The 20,760-nt window shown below is 37.7% G+C and overlaps 1 protein-coding gene across 3 annotated transcripts in view; it reads right to left on the minus strand.

The window, feature by feature from the left end:
• Positions 1-20,760, minus strand: part of kcnh2b (potassium voltage-gated channel, subfamily H (eag-related), member 2b) — a 224,177-nt gene that overhangs the window by 137,682 nt on the left and 65,735 nt on the right. Inside the window, exon 1 of one of the 3 annotated variants that reach the window (XM_082184723.1) lies at positions 1,597-1,888. The exons of the other annotated variants lie outside the window; for them this stretch is intronic. The gene's annotated coding sequence lies outside the window, so the exon portion shown is untranslated. Of the gene's footprint in view, positions 1-1,596; positions 1,889-20,760 lie in introns of those variants that run through there. 3 annotated transcript variants of the gene reach the window in all.

The raw sequence follows: 20,760 nt of genomic DNA on the forward strand, positions 1-20,760 counted from the left end.
AGATGGCGGCGAAACACTATAGACCAGTGGTTTTCAAACTGGGGGCCGCCAGGGGGCGCCAGGGGGGCCGCAGCAAGTTGGGAAAAAAAAGTTTTAAAAAATGTGTTAATATGAGTATTGTTATGAAATAACATTATAATAATTTGTTGCAAAGCCTATCTGAACATTATACTTTTAATGCTAATCTTTTAGAGATGAACTGATTGATCGGCTGGTGACCAGAATTGGCCGATTTTCACGTGATTTTCAGTCTGACATAATGCCGATTCAAATGCACTCGGGCGCCGCATGATTAACATCACGCAACATCAGCATCACACGTGCACACAGAACGCACATGTAGGAAACCTTGTGAATTACGGCCGTTTCAGGCTGCGAGCGGCGCAATTTTTTTTCTGCGTGCATGTTCAGTGAGTGCATTCACACCGCGAGCAGGAGCAGCGCGTGAGCGTCAAGCAGGAGCGTCGCGTGCTGTGAGCAGTAGTGAAGTGGAGGGTTTCGGCGCCGAGTCTATTTTTGCTGCGCTGCTCACGCTCAGTGAAAGCACACTTTTGATGGACAAAATAAATATGATTTCACACAAAAAGTACCAAAAATGCACATAATTTGCATGTATAGTGTGTTTTAACAAGAACTGGAGTAGGCTATGTAAGAAAAGAAAATGAAGACTCAAAAATATTTATAGAAAAGGTACCCATTTAAACTTGTTTTTATTAATCAGTTTGGATAAAAGTGGTGTTTTATAAAAAATATATATATATATAGAAAATTATTATTTGTGTGTGCTGTAAAGTGGTTAGAAAAAATGAAATCAGAATCGGCTAAAATCTGTATCGGCAGGTCGAACTCAATGACAAATCGGAATTGGCCTTGAAAATTGTACTCGGTTTTTCACTATAATCTTTCTGATTGGCTGGTATCAAACACCATCACATAATCTGATGTTCACCTAGATGTTTTATTTATTTATTTCTACATTTGCCATAGTATTGTCGATGGGTTCAACAACACATCCTGCAAAAGGGGGGCCTTGGCCAGAACCTAGTGGTATTTGGGGGGCCTTGTCATGGAAAAGTTTGGGAACCCCTGCTATAGACTGAACACGTAATACGCATGTGCATGATGTCATCGTCTTCAGAGATTCGCATTTTTGTTGTTTACACGAAAACTTTTCAAAAACTTGCACTTTGAGACCCGTTTTCAGGCGCCCAAAACCCTGTTGTCGTGTAAATGAACGGCCAAAACGCTTAATAAGTTTTACGTTTTTAGTTGAAAACAGATCGTGTAAACAGCCCCTAAATCTCACTCCCCCGGCCTCATGAGGCGCACTAGCGAATGACGCTAGAGGCTGAGTATTTGTTAGCATCCGCACATTTGTATGAAAAAAGGCAGACCAACACTCAAGGACGAGGTCATTGCAAGAAAATGAAACTCTCTAATACTTGAAAACCTGAGAATCAGCTTCATTCACTGCTAGCATAACCCTTAAAGCACAACACAAAAGAGTCCCGCTATCAGTTAAGCAATGTAGGACGGGATTTCTGCCAGCTCAGCATTAAGACAGGGAACAAAGGACAAATCCAACTCAAAATTCACCTTTCCGGTCCAATGTGAGGCTTGGCTTCTCAGCAAGATCCCAAGAGGCACGAACATCCACCTTCCCGTGATAGTTAGCTCGGTTTCATTCCCAAGCGCAGCCCAACTCGCTGAGGTGGACAATCTTATGAGTGTTTTGGGAATGTTTTCACAATAGCTCAACAATACGTCACGTGTTTGTGCATGAAGATAACGCTCATACAGTACTTGGCGTTCAATGCCGGGCCCACAGATAAAGCACGACCCGTCGCAGATAATTTAAGATAAGGATTGGTTTTGGCCATAACATTCAAGAATCTGTTCACAGTCAGATATTTGCTTTCATTACATCCATCTGTTTTGTCTGCGAGTTTAATAGCACTCCGCGTGCTTGGTGTAACTCTGAAAAACAGTCAAAACGTACAGTGACCCCAAAACGTTTTTTTTTTTTCAAGTCTCCCTGTAGTCAATAATTGTATCCCCTTAAAACTCATCTTTGATCACCAAAATGACAGATAAAAAAAAAAGAAAATCCTTTGAAAATATCTTGAATGTAACTCGACACCCTCGCCTCATTTAGTATGTGCGGTTCTATGAATATGCAAATAAGCCCCGCCTCCACTCACTCACTCAGAGATCCACTGGTTGACGATCACACGTTGATCTGATTGGTTACAAGGTAGTTTGTGACGTCAGAAACACCAGCGATTTCAAAGCGTGTGTTTGAGACTGTCTTTGGTTCACTGCAGTTTTAAGGAGAAAATACTCAGCAATGCTGTCGACTTATGAATTTACATATTAACCCCCTGAGGTCTACGGTATCGCCGGCGATACCAGCTCGCTTTTTTTTTATTAGTGTAAAAGAAACTCATAAATACTCTGTTGACTTTGATTTTCCATAGGAGTTTCATACATCAATCGATTCTGTTAAATGTGTATTATTTTTGTGTATACTCACAATAAAAACAAAGTGTTGTGCTTTTTGCCAAATAAAGAAAAATAAACACGAAGCGAGTTCTGCCTTCTCTCTGCCAGTGAAGTCCATTCTGAAACGCGTCCGAAAATTAACAATAACTCAGCGAATACTCAGTCAAACAGACATACAGACAGACAGGCATGAAGCTTGAATTCTCTTCTTTTAAATGAAGTCATTTATATAAAAAAACAATTATTCTCATCTTGTGAAATCTGTATTAAAAGAGAGCGATTCCAGTCGAGCTCATCTCATCTCATTACGTTATAATCGGCCCCGCCCACGGAGAGCGCGCGCTATTCAAACGCAAATGGCTGAGGCAATCCTGTGAACGCCCCCATCAGCTCGAGAAAACACACACGTTTATTTAGATCATTGTTTACACCGTCTTGCAGCGCTGTGAGGAATAATACTAATCGAAAATGTCCCTCAGAAGTGCGGGTATATCGAGGAGCGAGCTGAGGAATACAAGTAAGTTTTTTCCTTCTCACGTGAATTTCTTCACGTGGGTTTCTGTTTATGAATGAATAAACGGCATGAATGCGCGCTGTTTACCACAGCTGGCAAAGACAGTTTAAATTTAAATCGCGTGTGTGAATGAATGATGATGTTTTAGCAAACTGTATTGCTATACTGAGATAAGTAAACATCGACTGAATGTTGAAATAAAATGTAGGCTATTTGTATAAGCAACGTATTAAACTGCAAATTAACAATATGCCCTAATATTTCATGAAAACAACGTTACAGTCAGACGAAATATGAAAGACAACATTTTGTTGACCAGATTTGGGTACAGTTTTTACTGTAGAATATACTGCCACATCAAATAAGCTTTTGTTTAGCCATTTCTATATATAAAATACTATTTTTGTCAAAAATAAAGTCATCAACTAAGATGTTAGCTGTTCCAATGTTGGTTATATTCAAACTAATGAATACATAGATAAAATGTAGGGCCTATAATCATTTTTTTTTACAAAGAAAGAGTACACTTGAAATATTGTTGAAATTGTAATTATTGTTGTAATTGTAACCATTTTAATAAAATAGCAAAACATATTTACAAGATAGATGTAAGCAAAATCTTAAATGGTCAATATAAGTCTTCTTCTAAATATATCTTTTGTCAGTCAGTGTCACACCTGAGTGAATGGCTCATCATTATGCAGAGTGGGTGTATTCTAAGGTGTAAACCACTCCTCGTTCACGCCCCCTCGCATATTGGCTTTCCAAGCAAAACCTGTTTTACATCAATTTAAATCAATGTATGGTTTTATGTGAACGATAAAGCAAGACTATTTTCACATAATTTTGAAGAAAAAACTATAGGCGACGACATCCATAAGTCAAAAGTCTTATTGCCACATATTTAGTATGTGTTTTGTGGTCTTATTTCAAAAATTTTAATTTTTAGTTTTTTCGATAACCACGCATAAACATTATTCTCTCAAAAATGAAAACATGTACATACATGTGGCTCACATATTATTGTAGTCCTGTTTGTGCTATATAGAGTGAATTTACACCTTTGCCATTAATATGTTTATAAGCAACTGAAAAAAGCACAAATGTCAGGGCATGTCAGAACACCCCCAGGGCCCAAAAAAACGCTCAGACTCCAGAGGGTTAAAAAAAAACCCCACAAAGACATAAACAACATTAAAAGCTGGATTTTCTCCACAGGGGGACTTCAGATATACCAAGACAGTGCACTCCTATTACTATGAATGGGAGAAAATGCAACATGCAATCTGGCGAAATAAGTTCCGCCTTCTAAATAAAAGAGCCAATCAGTGATTGATAAAGTCATCGCATCACTGCAGCAGCAGAAACAACATTTATGGGACAGTTCATGTCAGATTTTGTTGCTGATTTGAAATATGTTATTTAAATGTGAGTGTGGCAAGCAATTCTTTGAGATTTCAGTATTTCCACATTCCACAAAAGATCCCTTTTATCGCATGTCGCGTCTGGTTAGGACACGCTGTTAGGAGGGGTTGCAAATGTCCGCCGAGTGAACAGACTTTCCTTGAAAGGGACTTTGCTTGGATCATACTTTCCAGGGACACTGTATTGTAAAGATTGTAGGTTTGGATGACAGATCGGGCCCTCATGTATCCGGACAGCACAGAGCCAGTGAGGGACGATCATCCGACTTTAATGAAGTGGCAGCACTCGGGAGCTGGCTCTGCCGGGTGTCAGGAGGTGGTATTTAACGGCGCTGGACTCTGAAACGCTCCCTGAGTGGAAGAGACGTCGCAGATGGTTAAATGTCACGGTTGTATATGGGATGTGGAGAGTGCTGGGACGTCTCATTAGTGTTATCACCTGCCAGACGGAGAGGCCTTCAGCAGACGGGAGCCATTGTTCTTCCTCTCTCTCGATCTGTGCTTTACTAAAGGGTTTGGATTGAATGCAGTTTTGGCAGCATTTACGCTGTCAAACTATTTTTGACTTTTGGGGTGTAAAAACAAAACACTGATGAGACCAGAATTTTTTACATCTGACATCCAGCGTTCAAGTCCTCAAAGACAAAACACAAATCAAATGATTGTTGATTTAAATAGTTTAAAGTCAGATGAAACAGCGCGGACACTCTCACCAACACTGACGCGGAAAACAGGACAAATATTGAGACACAACGACGTTCTTCAGTCGACAATATTTACCATCATTTACTGCAGTAAAACTAACTGACATCGTGAGATTGTGGCAGAAATGTAGGATATTCAAATCGAATTTCTTTATATTATTAAAGTCCCGCTGTGGTGAGAATCAAGCGTTTAATGTTGTGTCTATGTGGTGTTATTAATATGCTTTAAGACAAACCATGTGTAAGTTCATAAGTCGACACCATTGCTGAGTATTTCCTCCTTAAAACTGCAGTGAACCAAAGACAGTCTCAAACACACGCTTTGAAATCGCTGGTGTTTCTGACATCACAAACTACCTTGTAACCAATCAGATCAACGTGTGATCGTCAACCAGTGGATCTCTGAGCTGAGTGAGTGAGTGGAGGCGGGGCTCATTTGCATATTCATAGAACCACGAATACTAAATGAGGCGAGGGTGTCGAGTTACATTCAAGATATTTTAAGCCATGAAGACATTTTTCATGTTTTTTTTTTTTTATATATGTAATTTTGGTGATCAAAGATGAGTTTTAAGGGATGACATTATTGACTACAGGGGGACTTTGACACACATGAAATGTATTAAACAAGTTACGGAACATAATAACAGTACTTTTTGTTACTCAGCAATAGCAGATTTTGTGCATTTGTATTATACATATAAATGTCTTCAGGTTATATTAAATTATAACTAATTTATAAATGATAACAAATACCATAAACCATGTACTTACTTTTTACCATGGTAGTGAGGTGCAATGCGTGGTTTTACCTTTGGGAAACATGATACAAATACTATGGAAGACCAAATTTGACCTTATAAAATGTTCGACTACAGTTTTTGTCTGTATCTGAACTCAAGCGACTATCATGTGCATTTCTAAGAGACAAAACAGGTCATATTAAATATAGATGAACAATATCTCCCTTTAAACTAAAGATTGATATAGACTATTATTATATTTTGGCCATATCGCTCAGCCCTACATGGACAGAGGTCAGAGCTGAACTGTGTGCTACTGATCAGGAGGTCAAAGGTCACGGTGTTCAAACATTAGTCGGCCTCAGGGACGGACACGAAACAGAAGGAATCCTCATGTGTTGTGTAAGAAGCCTGTAATGAGACCGCTCGTGGACCTCTATGTTCAGTCTCCACTGATTTACCTCTGCAGATCAAAGAAGAAAAGGTGAGCTGAGAGTCTTTGATCACAACCCACATCCCAAACCTTTTCCTAAACCTAATAAACTCTCTCCTTCACCAGGACAATGCATGATCACTGCAAAAAATGCATTGCTTACATTGCAAAAAAGGCATTGCTTCATACAAATACTTAGATTTACAGTACATATGTGACCCTGGACCACAAAACCACATGGGCCAATTTTCTGAAATTGAGATGTATACATCATAATCTTTAATAAGCTTTCCATTGATGTATGGTTTGTTATGAATAGAACAATATTTGGCCGAGATACAACTATTTTTGTCTTGTTTCCAGTCCAAATATCAAAAAAATCATAAACAAGATTATTTTTCTTTCCCCATTGGCAGATCATTTTTCTTGTTTTAAGCAAAAACTCACTTCATTTTGATTAATTCCCCCGGAAAACAAGACCTAAAATCTTATGGCATTTTACTCTTATGTCAAGATTTTTTAGATATTTGGACTGGAAACAAGACAAAAATACTAAGAAAGAAAAGCATTTCTGCAGTGTGGGAAACGTCTGCACAGGCAAAAACCACAAGATGCACAACGTTAGTCTAAACCAAACACATACAAATACTTAGATTTACAGTATATATGTGACCCTGGACCACAAAACCACATGGGCCAATTTTCTGAAATTGAGATGTATACATCATAAGCTTTAATAAGCTTTCCATTGATGTATGGTTTGTTATGAATAGAACAATATTTGGCCGAGATACAACTATTGAACATCTGGAATCTGAGAAAAATGAAACATTGAGAAAATCTCCTTTAAAGTTGTGCATTATGTTGGCGATTGTGCAGCATTCACTCACACAAATAAATGTTTTATATATTTACGGTAGGAAATGTACAAAATATCTTCATGGAACATGATCTTTACTTAATATCCTAATGATTTTTGGCATAAAAGAAAAATGTATAATTTTGACCCATACAGTGTATTGTTGGCTATTGCCACAGATATACCCGTGCGACATGTGACTGGTGACGTGATCCAGGGTCTCATATAGCTTGTGCCCAGTTTCACATTGGCATAGATGATGTTTCCAGCAGCTTGCACACAGAAATACGTAATTGTGATGAGAACGAAGCTTTGAAAGGCTAAGAACAGGACGAGCGAGCACTAATGAGGCCTAACAGTGGAGGGCTGTGTGTGTGTGTGTGTGTGTGTGTGTGTGTGTGTGTGTGTGTGTGTGTGTGTGTGTGTGTGTGTGTGTGTGTGTGTGTGTGTGTGTGTGTGTGTGTTGTGTGTGTGTGTGTGTGTGTGTGTGTTTGTGTGTGTGTGTGTGTGTGTGTGTGTGTGTGTGTGTGTGTGTGTGTGTGTGTGTGTGTGTGAATACAGTGCAATCACACGCTCAGCGCCTCAGCCCATTAAAGGGTCTTGTGCGTCGTCTGTGGCATGGAGATTGTTGCCATGACGGCGCTCATTTACAGCGCCATGGCGACGTGACAAAAGCAGAGGTCTGGAGAGGGAACGCTGGGATGTTTGTTCATGATGGGATAGACAAGATGTCATATCATACACACACACACACACACACACACACACACACGACCTTCCCTCACACACCACGCATGACTGTATATCAGACGTTTATATTTGATGTAAACACTTGTTACTAACACAATTGTTAATTGTGTTAATAACACAAATTATTTTATGATAACAGATAATACATAAAAACACAACTATACTAAATACATCTAATAATAAAACCTACAAATCCATTTAAAAAAAATCTATTTAGTATTGTAATAAACAGCTACAATTAACAAAAACGATGACACTGCAAAAACTTACTTAGTAAATCTTGTTTCAAATCCAAATATCTAAAAATTCTTAAATCATGAAGCATTTACTAGATGAGAAAAATAACATAAATTATATCTTGTTTTCTGAAATAAAAATAAATAAAAATGAAGTGTTTTTTTGCTTAAAACAAGCAAAATGATCTGCAAAAGGGGTCAGGAAAATTTAATTTAAATTTAAATTAAGATTATGTTTCTGACCCTATTGACAGATGATATTGCTTGTTTTAAGCAAAAACTCAATTGATTTAGATTTTTTTCAGAAAACAAGATATAATTTCTTATGTAATTTTACTAATTTATCCAGAAATTTTTGATATTTGTACTGGAAACAAGAAAAAAAATGCAAGTAAGAAACTAAGAAAAGCACCTTTGCGGTGAAGAAATTCTTTTTTGAACCAGTTCATTTGCATAAACTGTCTGAACGAACTGATTCACTAAAATGAATCAGAATAATGTATTATATAATGAAAACTATATATAATGTATTATAAAACTATATAATGAGAAGCAGACGACCCATTACTGAGGCATGATCCATTAGCAGTAAAATATGATCCATACACATTTAAATAAATTGTAGGCGAATAACCTCAGAAATATCTGTGGCTGTTTTAATGTGAACACATCTCTGTCTGTCAGTGTCGGCCCTGAGATCTGTCCTGTGATCTCGGTGAGAGGACGAGAGGACGAGAGGAACGTTAGAGGAAAACAGCCAGTGTGACCGAGAGTAGCTGAGATCTGTCCTGTGATCTCGGTGAGAGGACGAGAGGACGAGAGGAACGTTAGAGGAAAACAGCCAGTGTGTGACCGAGAGTAGCTGAGGAGGAACAGACGTGTTCATGTGTTTGTCAGACAGATTTACAGGCCAGAATATGAGAAAACCCAGCGAGTGTTTGAGCATGTGTGATGATTATATGGCTGAATGCACACACACACTCTCATATGGACACTTGACGCTAGTGTAACACACACACACACACACACTCATCTGCTTCTCAGACGCTTCTCCTGATTACAGACGCCGATAGACTCACATGTTTCAGAAGAGATCAACAATGTCTCAGATTTGACACGATACCAAAGTCTGCAATCATAAGTGAGAGAACTTATTATGAACTTATTAGTGATCTTATTTACTCTCAGTGGACGTGGAGTGACTCGCTTCAGTCTGCTTTTGTCTTCCCTGAAGAAGTGTGAGAGAAACGAGGAGACGAGTGAGATAAACAGCAGAAGTCTGAAATCTGAATCATAAAGTTGATGATGAAACACGTCTGAGATCCATCAAGTCTATACAACAATCAAACAAGTCTAGTTGTTCGAAGTCTATCAAACAATACAAAAGCAACAAAATGTTCTAAAGTTTGGACACATTTACATATTCCTTATTTTTCCACATTTTAGAATATAAAATAATTTAATAAAAAATATTTCATTTTATATAAATAAATGATTAATTATTATTATTAAAGCTTATATTTAATACAATCATAAAAAAATATAAATTTAAAATAAATCATTTTACATGTGACCATTAACCAAATTGCAAATGTGTTGTTAAAGTATTGAAACACGGGAGACTTCCAGAACCCCGGACAGTGGAGTGTGTGATCATGAGCCTCATCACCTCACGGCTGACGGGTGAAGGACTGATGTGAACAGAAGCTCAGATAAGAAGGATAAACGCTGCATTCTTCCGTCGGCTCATCCTTGAGGAAGGGAACAGGACTCACACTCGTCCAACACCTGCGCTAAACACGAGATAAACACAACCCTGAGAGGGAGTGTGGGAGAGATGCACATCTGTGACAGAGATGATAGAAACATCACGAGTTTGGTCGTGTCTTCTGCACACTTCTAATGATGTTTCCTGAAGACCCTGATCCTTTAAAGGCTCATGACATGAGAAACCAAAGCCCCGCCCCCTTTAGTTACTGTTGCTATGTCCGACTAGCCACGCCCCTCTCACACACACCCTGTCCTCACGCAGTGAAACACACATCGCGGAGCAGAGAGGACACTGACACAGGACAGACCAGCTTACGTTGATATGAAAAGTCTCACCTTACAAAATTTTAAAGAAATTTAAACAATAAATACGGTTTTGTGTGTCTTTAATGTGTCGTCGCTCAGTTAAAGCTGCTCGTGAACCGATCATCTCTTCCTTCTAGTTCATTATAGCATCAAATAAACATGAATGAACATCAGAAGGAATGTTGTTTTAACCGTGGAAAGACGTCAGGACACTCACTCGTTAATCTCCTAACTCTCCCGAGTCCCGACTGCTGTGTCGGACAAACATGGCGGATTCGGCGGATTATGATTGGTCAGATCGCCTGTCAATCAAACTCCCTGCGAAGGGTCAATTTGCCTTAAACTTTTAAAATTGCCACATCCTGCAAGTTTCAGAGCTTAAAACATAGTATTAATTTAATAATTCAAAGACATTTGTATATGCCGGCCTCCAGAGCAAGACATCAGCCAATAGCCAATAGAGAGTAACGGAGAGTTCCCAGAGAAACTTTAATGGCCTGTAATGATTCTGCATCACAACCGTAAGTTAATGATTTCATAATGTTTTGTCTGTAAATTACGGTTTTATATGGATAATATTTTCTAAACACTTCTCACGAGCCATACTGAGCGTTGATACGGTTTCATATGCAGTGACATTAGCCAATCATAACATATACATATATATAATTTATTTAAAATAATAAAATATATCTAATATGAATATTTATAATATTATTATATTATTTGCAACATCAGCCAAAGAAAGTCTCTGAAGAGGCAGACTAAATTATTACCTTTGACAAAAGATTATGAACCCTAACCCTAACCCTAACCCTAACATAGGGTCAATTTTGACTGTGCCGTGTTGATATTTTCAACCAATCAATCAACCTCCAAATTTAACTATTTGATTGAAATGATGGTTCTTTCAGAGCAGATTATACTCTAGGATGCACCAATATGAAATTTTTAGCCGATGCTGATACCGATAATTCTTAATATTTGAAAGCCGATAACCGATATATCGGCCGATAAATCTAAATCCAAGTTTTTATATAATTTTTGAAAGCCTGATTACAAAAACAAAAGTTTTAGCATTAAAAGCCATTTCCAAAGCACATGATTATAATGTTCTCATGTAGCCGATATGCACTTAAACTGTTTTTTCCTTTTTTTAAGTGATTAAAATCATATTTCAAGCAGTTCAAAACCATAATGCGCATCTGAAGTGACTCAGATAAAGGAAATAATCCATTATTTATCTGCTTAAATATATTGGGCAAATTTTCTCATCGGGCCGATAACTACAACATTAAATATAAACATATTTTAGCCGATGCCGATATGGTGGCCGATATACCGTGCATCCCTATTATACTCACAAAAAGCTATTGTTTTTACTGCATAATGAAGTACACAGCGCTGGTCTGATAGAGGAGTTCATATTCAGTGTGACAGTGAGCGCAGGCGACACCGAATCTACATAACGCATTCATGCACACATATCATTATTATCATGCCTGGAAATGCTAAACTGAGAGATGAGCCTTACTGAAAACATGTCTAACTGTTCAGATTTAATATGAAAACAAAATGTTGTCATGCCATATAGTCGAGAATGAATACAAACGAGGATCAAAGTCATGCTGGTTTGGAACAATCTTAAATTGGTCATATTTGTTGTTTACATATGACAATATGTCATGCTATTTACATATAAATGTTTGTAAAAACAAATACAAAATCCTAACCGAGGGGCCAGACTGACATGTGAGTCTATTCTCAGTTTTTAAAAAATACTTAGAAATAAAATAAATCAATACTTTTATTAATCAAGGATGAATTAAAGTGACAGTAAAGACATTTATAATGTTAAAAAAGACTCTATTTCAGATAAATGCTGTTCTTTTGAACTTTCTATTCATCACAGAATCCTGAAACAAAATTGCACACGACTGTTTTCAACACTGATAATAATGTTTTTTGAGCATCAAAAGTTCATTTAAATTGTCATAATATTTAACAATATTATTTATTTTTATATTTTTTAATCAAATAAACGCAGTCTTGGTGAGCAGAAGACACTTCTTTTAAAAACATAAAACTCTTTAGACTGAACTTTGACTGGTAGTGTGTGAATGTTTGCAAAAACAAATATGAAATGCCTGACATGTGAGTGTATTCTCAGCCGGTTTGATGGAGGCCAAGGACGCGCTGGAGAACGGGAGTGAGTGTCTGTGTGGATTAGTCACTTCTTTGAGCGTGCAGGACTGAAACGGGTCGCTCTGCCCTCTTCTTCCATTTCCACAACATTTGGACCTCGACAGGACCCTAAGCATCTGTTTACCGGTCAGTGTGAAGCCTCCATCTGCTGTGCGGCTCATTCACAGTCTGTCACTCGCACACAGAGTTACGAGAGAGACGAGCTGAAGTCTTTCACACATACACACGTTTTATTTTTCCCTAATGTCTTCATTTTCCATTTTAATCGTTACATTAAAGTCCCCCTGTGGTGAGAATCCAGCTTTTAATGTTGTTTATGTGTGTATGTGGAGTTATTAATATGCTTTAAGACAAAGCATGTGTAAGTTCATAAGTCGACACCATTGCTGAGTATTTCCTCCTTAAAACTGCAGTGAACCAAAGACAGTCTCAAACACACGCTTTGAAATCTCTGGTGTTTCTGACGTCACAAACTACCTTGTAACCAATCAGATCAACGTGTGATCGTCAACCAGTGGATCTCTGAGCTGCAGGGCCGGCCCGCGGCATAGGCGGTATAGGCAAATGCTAGGGGCGCCACTCATCCATAGGGGCGCCAGAATGAGTGAACGAGTGAATTTTTTTTTTTTTTTTTTTACTTTTTTTTTTATATATATATATAATACTATTTTAAAACCATTAATTCGAAATACTAAAAAAAAAAAAAAAAAAAGTCCGGCTCACCAATCGTCCCCCGCCCATCGAGTGCTTGAAGTGCGTCAGAAACAGAGAGCGCGCGCGATCAGTTGTTGCTAATTTGTTGTGTAGCGTGCGCGACTCCGCATCCAATGTAGACAGCACTGCTTTTGTTAACACACAGCTCGTAGAAACGGGCCTGGCAGCTCGCGCCAGTTCTATACGCGGTGAAAGTTTCCTGATTGTGACGGAAGGCCGAATTTACATGACACATTATAAATGAGCATTATAGTCTGCGATAGATACAGTGCCAAAAAGAAGAGAAGAGGATAAAAGGGGATAAAGACAGAGGTAAAGTGATGTAGTGAATGAACAATTTATGGCATAGGAGTAAGATACTATAATTTCATGGCAGTTATTTTTACCTTAAACTTAATGTTAGCAGTTGTTCTGAGTTCTCCAGAGTCCCCAGACTGTGTGGTTTTGTAACAATCATGTCAGTTTTAAGACGCATTTTTTATTATCACTTTTTTATTAATGTTTTACTGTTTAGTTGTGCAGTTGTGGGGATACAGTACAGGCCAAAAGTTTGGAAACATAATTTTTTTTAATGTTTTTGAAAAAAGTTTCTTCTGCTCATCAAGCCTGCATTTATTTGATAAAAAATACAGAAAAAATTATAAATATTGTGATATATTATTACAATTTAAAATAATTGGTTTTCAATTTATTATACTTTAAATTATCATTTATTTCTGTGATGCAAAGCTGAATTTTCAGCATCATTACTCCAGTCTTCAGTGTCACATGTGACATCCAGTCTATCACATGATCCTTTAGAAATCATTTTAATATTCTGATTTATTATGAGTGTTGGAAACAGTTCTGCTGCCTAATATATTTGATGAATAAAATGTTAAAAAGAACTGCATTTATTTAAAATAAAATAAAAATATTTTCTAATTATATAAATCATCTTTACGATCACTTTTTATCAATTTAACACATCCTTGCTGAATAAAAGTATTGATTTATTTCAACCAAAAAAAAAAAAAACTGACCCCAAATTACTGACCAGTACACACTAAAAAAAAATGGTTCTTCAGGGGTTCTTTGCGGTGGTTAAGGTGCTATATAGAACCACTACCATTTAAAGAACCTGTTAAGCCCAGTTTGGTTCTTCAGCGGTTCTTTAGCGGTTCTTTGGGGTGGTTAAGGTGCTATATGGCACCTCTTATGGTTCTACATAGCACCATTTGACAAAGGTAGGTGCTATATGGCACTTAAAGTGGTTCCCCTATGATTACAAGCCAATGAACCACTTTTAGTGCTATTTAGCACCATTTTTGTTTAGAGTGTAGTGTATATTGTTGTTACAAAAGATTTCTATTTTTAAAACATTTAAAAAAAAATTTTTTTTACTATTTATTTATAAAAGTATCCTAAAAAAGTATCACAGGTTATGAAAAAATATTAAGCAGCAGAACTGTTTCCAACTTTGATAATGAATCATCATATTAGAATGATTTCTAAAGGATCATGTGATAGACCGGATGTCACATGTGACACTGAAGACTGGAGTAATGATGCTGAAAATTCAGCTTTGCATCACAGAAATAAATGATAATTTAAAGTATAATAAATTGAAAACCAATTATTTTAAATTGTAATAATATATCACAATATTAAAAAAAATTCTGTATTTTTGATCAAATAAATGCAGGCTTGATGAGCAGAAGAAATTTCTTTCAAAAACATTAAAAATAGTAATGTTTCCAAACTTTTGGCCTGTACATTTTATGGCATAGTAATGATATTTATTTACAGGTTTATTCAAAATAGCAAAGTTCACATTAAATCTTTATTGTAAATCGTGCTATAAAAGATAATGGGGACTTGACTTGAATGCTATGTAATACTCTTGGTATTTGTGTTTAGGCTGTAATGTGTGTGTGTGTGTGTATATAGGCCTATATATATATATATGCTAAATCATGAACACAATGACGGGGTGAAATGGGCTGTGATGCATGGGGCGCCAGGTAAAATCTTGCCTAGGGCAGCAAATTGGTCAGGGCCGGCCCTGCTGAGCTGAGTGAGTGAGTGGAGGCGGGGCTCATTTGCATATTCATAGAACCGCGCATACTAAATGAGGCGAGGGTGTCGAGTTACAGTCAAGATATTTTAAGACATGACGAATGAAAAAAACTTTTAAATATGTCATTTTGGTGATCAAAGATGAGTTTTAAGGGATAAAATGATTGACTACAGGGGGACTTATAGTAATCTAGTAGTCTAATTAACTGAAATCAACAACAATTTGTTAAAAGTGTAATAAATTAGAGGCCTATGAAACTTGTCATAATCTGTGATATTCCACATCATACAGTAAATTCTATTTTTATTACTGGATTCTGTAATTCTGTTTGTGTTTTCTGCATCGCTTAAATCATGAGGCGCTACAAGCACTGCAGGACTCGCTGTAGTCATTACTGTTAGAGGTTTGATCATGCTTGTCTTAGTAAACACCACTAAATAAAGGGAAACACAATGCATAGATTAACCACAATGCAGTGAAAAATGACCTGCATTTTAATACTCCGACGCTGATTTAAAGACACTTTCACCCACGCGAAACACTACATTAATCCAGACGAGGGTCGACAGATGTGTGTGTTCATCACACTCACACACAGGGACGAGTCCACACGAGGACAGGAGTCGGGCCCTGAGAGGCGTTAAAAGCCCGGAGTGCTGGTTAATCATCATATGCGATACATGATGACTAGAAGGATGATGAATGCACCTTCGAGAGGAAACTGAGAGCTCTTAGCCAATCAGAAACACATCTGAGGAAAGTTGGCATCGTGACTCATGCCACTCGAGCACACCTGTCATGAGCGGCCAAAAGTTCTCCAGCGCAACCCACGCGCTTTAATGCATGTCTCCGTGATGATGCAGGAGCATTGGGCTCTTTTTGTTGAGTATGCGCACAAACAACAGGAGGATGAAGTGTGTCGGCTCTGTGTGAATATGAAGTGCAGTTCGGCCTCCTTTTTATTTTAAAGTCCCCCTGTAGTCAATCATTTTATCCTTTAAAACTCATCTTTGATCACCAAAATTACATATTTAAACGTTTTTTTTCCTTGAAAAGTCTTCAAATATCTTGATTGTAACTCGACACCCTCGCCTAATTTAGTATTTACGGTTCTATGAATATGCAAATGAGCCCCGCCTCCACTCACTCACTCAGCTCAGAGATCCACTGGTTGACGATCACACGTTGATCTGATTGGTTACAAGGTAGTTTGTGACGTCAGAAACACCAGCGATTTCAAAGCGTGTTTTTTAACCGATATTTAAGGTTAGAAGTTCTTCAGTAACAGATCTAATGATAAAAATGGTGTATTTTTTGTTACATATTATTGCTAATAAAAAAAAAGAAAAGTACATACAAATATTTTCATTTAGAACTTAAAACTTAAACTAAAATAGTGCAGTTCGGCATCCTTTTTATTTAAGAATAAATGATTTGAAAAAATAAAATCTAAATTATCTTGACACTAAAAAAATGTGTTGAAAAAATAAAACTGAAACTAGTCAGAGTGAAATTAACAATATCTTATATAAAAAATGTAATGCATAAAAATAATCATTTATTATACATATACATATATATGTGTGTGTGTGTGTGTGTGTGTGTGTGTGTCCTGTCCCACTCCACTGGTGATAATGCTGCAGGTGCACGCGGGTCTAAAGCAGAAGACTCAACATGATCTTATAATTATCCTCCTCTGGCGGCCACAACCGTCAGTCTTTACTAGAGAGATCTGTGGAGTCTAGAGAGAGGTGTGGAAACACAAGAGCTTTTAATAACCCCGGGTAACGCTCCTGACAGGCTGTACGGGTGTGAGAACGACAACATCTGGAGATCAGAGAGAGCACACACGAGAAGGGTGATACTGGTCTGTAACACATTCCTATTTTCATCACGGCATGGGAGTGTGTTGTGCATAAACCGAAGACATAAATCAACAACATGATATGAACTCTAGATCTGCTGAGGAGAGCAAGAGACACTCGACTGTACATCCAGCAGATTCAGCACCGCTCCAGTAACGCCTGTCAGGACAACACACACCACAACCTACACCACAACACACACCACAACACACACAAAACCACTGTACTGAAAAACGTGCATTGAAGATTATTCATAAACCATTACGTGTTTTTATTTTTATTTTTATTTTTTTAAGTCAAACCAAAAGTTATTCAGACACCAGATATCATTTTTGATATTTTTTCACTAGTGTGTGCAGGACACTATAGTTCATTTATGTAAGTGAGGAGAGCAAAATAAAGTAAACTGTGACATATTATACCCAACAATTATTCATACCAATAAAACATGTAACATTTTGGGAGCAAAAATGATTGGGACACTTTGAGCTGATCATGTTTTGCTGAAGTGTTTTGTCTTTAATTGCTAATGCTCTTTTTACACACAGACTGAACAAAATGAAGCATTGCTTGGTGATTGGTTGAGCTAAACTGGTATTATCTAATTGTGTAGTTAAATTTAACAGCTGACAGATATTCAACATAATTCATGTGTGAGACAGTCTAACAGAAGGACGGACAAAACCAGTCAAATATCAACTGAGTTCATAACGCTGAGTTCTGCTCATATTTTAGTACCATTTTCTAAACTATAGTGAATAAACTGTGATAATGAGAGAAATGTTGAAGACGTCTGAATAAATGTAGGTTTGACTGTATATATCGTGACATTATTGTCAAATGAAACGACTCGAAATGAAAAGTTTGCGTTCAACTTTGGAGGACTATCCTGGATTGTAGGCGGAGATGTGTGTGTTAGCATGAGCGTCTGACAGCGCTGAAGACTTTAATAGCTTGAAAGGGCAAATGAAAGATTAATGTTGTTAAAGAAATCATTCATCTTTACCAGATAAACACACACACACACACACACACACACACACACACACACACATCAGTCTCTGTACGTCTGTTATTGACTGTTTGCACTCGTGGTTGGATGGCCGCCACTGAACGTACAAGCATAATTAATAAAGAGCCAATTATAGCACATCCATAACACAGAGCCGGCGCGCGTCCGTCACTTCTCGTTTATCCGCTGACACGATGTTTGGGAAAACTCATCTCAATGAAGCAAAACCACATCAAACTACAGTGTTGCAGTTCGACCTCCACACACACACACACACACACACACACACACACACACACACACACACACACACACACACACACACACACACACACACACCCTTTACAAACTTTACACATTAATTATGTGACGTGATGTGAGTCCAGATCATTTAGTCCTAATTTGTTGTTCTCTGCGATAATGGAAAAAGGGGGAATCAAGTCCATGATTATGATGATAATTATATCAAATATCACATTTACTCGCTATTAGATTCAGTGTAACTGATCTTCCCTGCCGCTGTAATGAGATCAGAGAATGTCAGGCTGTTTAATGGCAGCAGATCTCATGTAAACGGTGTCGTGTTCAGACTGAGTCGCCACTGCAGTCCAGAGACGGACATCACACGCAGTAAAGCTCTTAAAGAGGAGAACATACAAGCTCAGGTATTACTGTACGTATGTGACCCTGGGGCCGGTCTCACAAAGCTATTTTAGACCGGTCTATAGTGTTAAACAAGTCTAATATTTGTCTAGGCTAATGCAAGTTAGACTCTTTCACAAAAATAAGGACTGACTTAATTTAGACCAAAAAAATTTGACACATTACCCCAGGCTAACTTAACCCCAGGCTAACTTAACCCAAGGCTAACTTAGGTCTAAGACTCAATGTTAGCCTGGCAACCAGCAGTAACAATCAGTTACATTACAAACAGCCAAAAGAAAAGGGAAAATGGCTCATAATTTGTGGTTTGCTGATGACGTTATGGAGAGAGCCATGAGAAGGGAATATTTTCTCTTAAATATTTCTTTTTTGGCATCTTGTACCATGTTTTTGTATCTTTTCTGTACGTCTTTAAAGGGATACTCCACTTTTTTTGGAAATAGGCTCATTTTACAGCTCCCCCAGAGTTAAACAGTTGAGTTTTACCGTTTTCGAATCCATTCAGCCAATCTCCGGGTCTGGCAGTACATCTTTTAGCATAGCTTAGCATAGATCATTGAATCGGACAGGACCATTAGCATCTCTCTCAAAAATGACCAAAGAGTTTCGATATTTTTCCTATTTAAAACTTGACTCTTCTGTAGCGCCTGAAAATAGTCTACCCTATAGTCTACCGAGCTGGGGACTATTTTCAGGCGCTGCGTCATATCATTACGCCTGCTGGACTCATGGTACGGCAGCAAAGTTTCTTGATTATTACGCAGGAATGAGAGTATAGTTCCTAGCCATATCAGCCTAGAAAATCGCAACTTTTCATTTTCCGTCGGTCTTAGTACACGATGTAACTACAGAAGAGTCAAGTTTTAAATAGGAAAAATATTGAAACTCTTTGGTCATTTTTTTGAGAGAGATGCTAATGGTCCTGTCCGGTTCAATGATCTATGCTAAGCTATGCTAAAAGTGGTACCGCCAGACCCGGAGATCGGCTGAATGGATTTGAAAACGGTAAAACTCCACTGTTTAACTCTGGGGGAGTTGTAAAATGAGCCTATTTCCAAAAAAAGTGAAGTATCCCTTTACCGCTCCGCTCAATGGTCGGATTAACACTGTTAACTGTCGTTGCAATCTTTTTCCAAATTAAACATTTCTTCTTGTTACTACATTCTCCGCTAAATTTCCCAAGTAAAATGTCCTTGTAACTGTTATACTCCTCCAACAAACACACATTATCCGCTGGGGTAAACTGCACTGAGCGGTTGAATGTGTGTACTCGATCTGCCATGTTTTTTGTTTTGAAAAGTGTCTTATTTTACCCAGAATGCATTGCAGTGTAGTCCTACTTAAGATTGTCAGAGTTTTAAGTGCTTTGTGCAACGGTCTGATTTAGATGTCTATCTGAAGTCTGACTATCTACTATATCTAAGCCATAGTCAAAGTCTGAACAAATAAGCTTTCCATTGATGTATGGTTTGTTAGGATAGAACAATATTTGGTCGAGACACAACTATTGAACATCTGGAATCTGAGGAAAATCAAAACATTGAGAAAATCTCCTTTAAAGTTGTGCATTATGTTGGCGATTGTGCAGCATTCACTCACACAAATAAATGTTTTATATATTTACGCTAGGAAATTTACTAAATGTCTTCATGGAACATGATCTTTATTTAATATCCTAATGATTTTTTGCATAAAAGAAAAATTTATCATTTTGATCCATATAATGTATTGTTGGCTATTGCCACAGATATCCCCGTGCGACTCGAGACTGGTGACGTGATCCAGGGTCACATATAGACAAGTGCTGTAAAGTGTAAAACCAGCCAAGGCATTGTTAGGGTGTTGCTATGTAAGACTGCATGATGTCACGACTAACCAATCACAATCATGTAGGGACGCACGATATATCGGCCACCATATCGGTATCGGACATTTATAATGTTCTCGTTATCGGGCCGATAAGAACATTTGGTCGATATATTAAAGCTGATAAATAATGTA

This window comes from Leuciscus leuciscus (assembly GCF_965113295.1).
Source record: "Leuciscus leuciscus genome assembly, chromosome: 11".
NCBI classification, from domain to species: domain Eukaryota; kingdom Metazoa; phylum Chordata; class Actinopteri; order Cypriniformes; family Leuciscidae; genus Leuciscus; species Leuciscus leuciscus.